Below are 7094 nucleotides of genomic sequence, written 5' to 3'. Positions count from 1 at the left end.
AAAGAAGAAGGGAGAGGAGAAGCAAACAAGGCAGAGAGAGAGAGAGAGAGAGAGAGAGATCCAAGCATGGTGGCACATGTTTATAATCCCAGTTCTCAGGAGGCTGAGGCAAGAGGATCACTGCAAGTTCCATTCCAGTTTGTGCTATATATGTATATTTCCCTACTTCAAAACCTCATGCTCCGCTGTTCTGTAAAGTTATGCCTAAAATTAGCTGAGCATAGTGGGGCATACCTATAATCCCAGCACTATAGGTGGCTGAGGCAGGAGAATTGCAAATTTGAGCCTAGCCAAGGTAATCTAGGAAATTAGTGTCCCAAAATAAAAAAGTCTACAAATGCAATTCAGTATAAAGTCCCTGGGTTCAATCCCCCATAATACGCGTGTGTGTGCGCGCGCGCACACACACACACACACACACACACTTAACTAGACTGTATACTCAAAACCAGTAATGTACAAAAATTTAAAGCCATAAAAATAGTATACAACATAGAGTTTTTGACCTTGAATTGTAAAGGCACTCTTTATTTTTTATAACATAGACCCTGTGACCATGCAGGCTAGGTGAACAGAGAATAGGTACTCTATTATAATTTTCTACTCTCCTCATAGGAAATTAAAATAAGTTGCCAAAAATCACTGGGTAGTTTCAAATGAAGAATCTCGAATTCTTGGGAAGATCTTGAATTCTTGATTTCACATCTGCCAGGATCTCCACTTGCTGTAAAAAAATGAGCCTACTGAATATGACCTCAAGTGTTAATGTTATATTATGATACCACTTCTCATCACACAGTTAATATGTTTTCTGGATTTATACTAGCCCTTTAGTTATCCATGCAACATAGGGAGTAAGTAGTGTAAATTCCATGCTCAACAACCAAGGCAGTCCTTGTCACCAAAGCTATCATATGTTAGTTCCACTGTCAGTGTCCGCAGCCAAGCCTTAGCTTCTAAGGATCTACTTGTTACAAGTGAGTTTATGTGCCTTAAAGCATATGGCCTTGATATATGATCCCAGAGCAAAAGAGCAAGGTATTTCAAGCTGGCCACAATTTTATTGACTCTCACAGACTTGCTTTGTAGTCATTCCAATAAACTAGATGAGAAATTTTTGATGCTCCAAGCTATCCAGTCCTAGGGACTCCATTTCATGATTCAGAATCCAACAAAACAACTCGAAGAGTGCTTTTGTGTGACACTGTGACCACAGGGATAAATAATTGCTTAGTAATTCTCTTTGAGGCAGAAAATTCTAAACATGGAGGAACCATTTCCCCTTAATGGGAGCCAGAAATCCTGTGAGTGCTTGAAATGGCATTCACAAGTCTGAATGGTAAACAGATAAAAGCAGGAGCGCACCAGTTGCACAAATGACTTGCTTGTCACAAACTTGTCATTGCAGTAATCTAACATTTCTTTCACAGAGCCCGATGGAAAGTATGGAACAAACAAGCCCTGCTGACGTTTTGGCTCTTTTAAGCCTTCCTCCAAGCTAAAGCATCTGCATCATCTTCCTGTTCTAGACCCTTTATCTACTGAAGTTAGCTGATACTGTAACATGTCAAAGAAATGTTTGACTATTGCATTAACAAGTTGATGACAAGCAAGTTATTCCTGCAGTTGAAATACTGCTGCTTTTTTGTAGGATGCTATTTTGACCTTCATTTTATTATAAAAAGAAACCCTAGCAGAGCAGGGCACTAGGAAGTTACTGGTTTTGTTGCCTCAGGCCTCTGCAGATTCACAAAGGCCACCTGTTGCAGTGGTGATGGAGTGGACTTACCTGGCAGTTTCATAAAATTACTGATAGGATTCCTACCAAAACATAAATGTTTTTAATACACTGAATGATACGAAGGATTGCTCTTGCAGGAGTAAAATGACCTGCATAGAAATTCATTTTCTCCCATATCATCTGTGTTCCCAAGCCCCCTGCACAATCACATACCTGTGTGTATTTATCTAATGTTAGTAGCTGAGAAACTTAAATGAAAATTATATACTAATCTCCTTCTCATTCAGCATAATATCTAGAGCTATCTAAACTTCATGAGAGCCAGGCTCTTGTCTCATAAAGAGCAATGTATCTCCCTTAAGCCTCCTAACAGAAACCTCAGGCAGTCCTTCCAAACATATCTTCAGCTCATCTCCAACTTAGCTACCAGCAGGGAGTGCTCGCACTCTGTGCAACTGCTGACTTGTCTATCTGAGGAGCCTTTCTCCCCTGGGGGCCACTTTGGTGTTCTCTGGTATGCATTCCATTGGGTCCCAGCCTTATCAGCAAGCAGAACCTGGCTGGATCCTGTAATTGGAACCTTGCCTGTGCACCCCCCCCCACAACACCCCCCCCCCCACCCTGTCCTCCAAGTTTCTGCTTTTGTTGGTGTCATGGAATATCAGTACTTAGAACAGTGGAGTATTTGCCCTAAGTCTTTGGCCTTTTCATAAAGCTGAGCTTCTTTTATTCACCAAGGTGTCAGGTACCTTGTGTTCTTTTTAGGCCCTTCAGGTCTGTTAAGGGTACACTGTTACTGTCTAGTCTGGTTCAAATAGTAACAAGAAAAACTTTCATTTTCTGACTTATTTTCTGGTGACTGCCCCAGGAGTTTTCATTTTTTTAAATCTTGTGTAAAAATTATTATGATTGTTCAGCCATGAGAACCAAATTTCTTATCCAAATGGTGGTAGGCCCTAACATTTTTAGACTTGGCAACTTGTCTGCAGTAGTGTTCCCATATGAAATGTTTTACTTTACCTCAAATATCTCATGTTGCAATCTATACCTCTGCTTTGTGGAAAAACTACCTCAGAGGATAGGTGGGAAGGGCATGAGAAGGCCCTCTGCTTTCCAAAAGTAAGAATATTGTCCCTGAAAAAGTGAGTCTAGTTTGAGGCAGAGATTCCAAGTTTCTGCAAAAGAAAATATGTGAATGAACAATTTGAATTTTAAATAGAGTTTTACTGAATTCTTTGTCTAAGTTCCTAGTAGAATTTCCATAATGATTTTGTTTTCTTTCTTATTAGAATTTAAATGGTTAAGAAATTATATACTGTTTTTGATTCTGAAAAATAGAAAATCCTTTTATGGGAACTCTTAAAATACACATTCAGAAATAAGTATGGCAGAAAAAAAGCAAAAAAAAAAAAAAAAAAAGTTTCTGACTTCCAATCCGAGGGACATCTGATTAGTGTGTGTTGTTAATATTTGCTTAATTTTCTATTTATTCTAAGGAAGTTAGCAAAGGCAGAAGAAACAGTAAACAAAAAATCTTACACTGGAATAATTTCATTAGATCCATTACAGAATATAAGGATAAGAGGTTTTGATCACACTCTCTCACTTGAGAGGTGAGGATGCTCAGATCCCAAAATGTTTAATAAAATAAACCAAGGTACACAGAGATTGTGCCAAAACAAAACCTAAAGCCAAGGTCTGACTTTCGGTTTAGTCCTGACCCACTCAGACATTACAGTACATTTTTTAAACCTTTCTTTTAGATGAAGACAGTCTCGTTTTAATGATTTGCACCTATGTGCTTAACCTAATGGGATATTTGCTTTTATGGGGCCTTCATATGGCTAAGCTATCTATAGAATGTGCATTTGAACAGATTTAAAATATTTCTTTCTAACCTGTATTTTATCTGAGTACTGTAAGGAATCTTTATGATTTCAGTGGAGCTTTTCCTCTTAGAGAATTCCAACTTTATTTTTAAAAACATTTTTTTCAAATAGGCCTGTTCCTTTAATAAGTATTTATTTAAGTATGTTATAGTCTAGCATTCTAGAAGGTAAAAAGTCTTTTATCTGATTAACAGAAATCTGTTTTTTATTCCCAGTTTTAGCCATGTTTATTTTCTTCTCATAGTTGTTAGTTTGGATAAAACATTGAAGTTTCAACATTTTCTTCCTTTGAGTTCTTCTGTTTAACATAGGCAGGAAAGTTAAATATGAATGTACCTTTTGTAATTATGATAATTATATATTCTATTTTTATTTATGCAAAACTTATTTTTCTTTTTGTTTCATTTCTGTTTTCATGTGTTCTAAACATCTGTACTGTATGTAGCTGGTGGCGAGAGTAGCAGTGGCTGGCACATTTCCGCTACGTTGTGAGAAAAGAAGAATTAGCTGAAATAAAACCTTGCTTTCCATATGGTGGACTTGAAATGCAGCGTTGAAAAGGTACCTCCTCTTTTTCTTTTCTGAAACCAGAGATGAAGCCCATGACCAAATAGCAATATTGATTGCCAGATCACCTTTTACTTCTCTTTAGAAAAGTCCCTGCAGTGAATCTCTCATTTTGTCAGTTCCAAAGCCTAAATAAATAATCTTTGTACACTAATAACATCTATCTATATTCAAGATATGTTTCTTTGATCACTCACTTAATAATGACTAAGATTCTGCACATTGTTAAGAAATGAACTGAAAGTGTTGCTTTTGATTGAACAAAATGATCGTTAGTTAAGTATGTTTGGCTGTGAGGTGCTTATTAATTCTTACTATACTGGAATCTATCCCTAGAAATGATAGAGAGAAAATGGCACTATTGTTTTTCTTTACCTTAATTCTAGTTAGGAAAAATGGTGATCTGAGTCTTATAAAAATGTTTTAATGTGAAGTAATTCACACACAAAAGGAATGACATAGAATCAAGAACAATAAATATAAGAATCCACAACACAAGTAAAATAAAGTTAATAATTTGAAATAATATTTGTTTCTAAGCCTGTTTCTATTACTGTTCTCTTAGAAATTGCTTACAGTAGGAAAACTAAATGTATAATTTGATAAGCTAAACTCCCTAACGGTGTGAAATAGCCATGGGAAACATTTGTATGCCCTAGGAAGCATCCCTCATGTCTTCTTAAACTTGATATTCTCCAGGACTTTGAGCAAAGGTTAATAACAATCATTAGAACTTTATCTAAAGCATATTTTATAGCTTAAGGTCATTCTCCTAAATATATCACTCTAACTATGTATTGATTTTGACACTATAAGACATAATTTCTTATGTTTTCAATAACAAATTAATATTTCTGTACATGTTCATACGGGGCAGTAGAATTGTTAAGCATGAAGAAACATGAATTTTAAACTTTACAAGACATTGTAAAGCTTCTCTTCAAAATAATAATTTACATAGTTTGTACACACTATTTTTGTTTTTTGTTTTTGGTGGAACCAGGGATTGAACTCAGACCCTTGCACTTGCCAGGGAAGTGCTTATTCCACTGAGCCATCTCCCTGGCCTTTACATCATTTGTAATCTGAGTTTCTCCACATGCTTCTTAACATTTGAAATGGTCAGACTTAAAATTTTTATCAACCTAAAGAGGATTAAATAATTTCTCAGTTAATTTTTTTCATTTATAAGCCATTAAAGTCTCTCTTTGTTTTCTTTTGTTTTGTTCTGTTTTGCTGTGAAGTTAGTTATTTTTTGTTTTTATTATAATACTATGCATTCTCATACCTTTGGGCCATAGGAAATACAAACATCTTTTCCCAATTTGTAGTTTCTCTTTTAACTGTGCCTTTAGTAACATTTATTAAAAAAAAAAAAAAAACTTCTGATTTTAGGGCTGGCCAAATAGCTCAGCAGATTAAAACACCTGCAAACAGGTGCAGGGGCAGGGAGTTCGATCCCCAGGCCTGCTGTGCCGGCCCCACCCACGGGACATACTGAGATGGCAACTGAGACTGGCCATTGTTGTGCATGCCTGTAATCCCAGCTCTTGAGAGGCTGTAAGCAGGCAGATCACTATGATTCCGACCCTGTAGGCCCTTCCCTAAAATAGAAAAAAAATAAGAAATAATAATAAATGAAAAACTTCTGATTTTAATGCAGTTCTGCTTATTGATGCTTTCCTTAATGATTTGTGCTTTTTTTTTATTTAAGAAATCTTTCCATATGCCCTATAATTTCTCCTGTTTTAAAGATTTGCTTTCTATATTTAGATCATGAGCCCATCTTATTCTTCTCAATATGGATAATCCAATTATCATAGCACTATTTAACAAATTAGTCATCTTTTACTGACTGATTTGCAATATCATCATTTGCTTACATCAAAATTGTTTTCAGGATTTTTATTTTATTCAGTATACTATTCTTCTATCTTTAGACTAATATCACAGTGCCTTACCATAACTTAATAATATTCTTATTATTAGTGAAGTAAATCTACTTCATTCCTATTCCAGTATGAGGATAATTAAGTCTATCAAAAATTCTGCTAAGGGGCCAGCTAGATAGCTCAGTGAACTAAAGCACCTTCTTAGGCAACCATAGGCAAACGCAGGGACTATGGTTCAGTCACCAGCACCACAGCCGGCCCCACCCTCAGGATAGGCTGAGCCAGCCAGATTCCAGGTGTGGTGGTGCACACCCGGAATCCCAATGCTGGGGAGGCTGAAAGCAGAAAGATCACCATGAGTCCAAGCTGCATAGTACCCTGCAACAACCAAATGCCTTAAAAAATATTCTGCTAAGTTTATTTGAAATTACATTGCTACTGGAGAATAACGGGAGTAAGAAGTAAAACTTTTATATGTCTTCTGCCCATTAACTCAATACCTATACTTCTTTAGGTCTTTCTTTGTGTTCTTTAATAGTATTTTATAATTTTTCTCATGAATGTTTTATGCCCCTATTTTTAATTTCTTCACATTAACTTAGTTTCTTGTGCTTTATGTATAGACTTAGTCTTTCATTTCAGTTCATTGGTTATTATCGGTATATGTTCATTCACCAACCTTGCTGATTTCTCCTATTACTTTTAATAGCTAACCTTATAATTCGCTCTTCTACATGGACATCTATATCATCATAAACAATGACAAATTTTTTCTTGAACTCCAATTCTTAAATGTTCTATTTCTTCTTCCTAGCATATTTTATCCTCTATATAGTGTTATATAGAAGTCATAATATTAAGGATAAGTATCCTTTTTCTTTTATAGAAATATTTTGGAAATGTGATGTATGCTTGTCTTCTTCTTCTTCTTCTTCTTCTTCTTCTTCTTCTTCTTCTTCTTCTGCTTCTGCTTCTGCTTCTGCTTCTGCTTCTGCTTCTGCTTCT

General features: G+C 35.8%; 1 protein-coding gene across 13 annotated transcripts in view; it reads left to right on the top strand.

Annotated features, from left to right (window-relative positions):
- The window catches only part of Zbtb20 (zinc finger and BTB domain containing 20), a 1008106-nt gene that overhangs the window by 729460 nt on the left and 271552 nt on the right, over positions 1-7094 (top strand). For all 13 annotated transcript variants that reach the window (XM_023717586.1, XM_023717591.1, XM_023717596.1 and 10 more), the window contains one exon: positions 4076-4191. The gene's annotated coding sequence lies outside the window, so the exon portion shown is untranslated. The remainder of the gene's footprint in view (positions 1-4075; positions 4192-7094) is intronic.

The sequence above is a fragment of the Octodon degus genome, unplaced genomic scaffold (genome assembly GCF_000260255.1).
Source record: "Octodon degus isolate 3935 unplaced genomic scaffold, OctDeg1.0 scaffold00053, whole genome shotgun sequence".
Lineage (NCBI taxonomy): Eukaryota > Metazoa > Chordata > Mammalia > Rodentia > Octodontidae > Octodon > Octodon degus.
The sequence above is the reverse complement of the archived record's forward strand: the minus strand, read 5'-3'. Positions and strand labels throughout refer to the sequence as shown.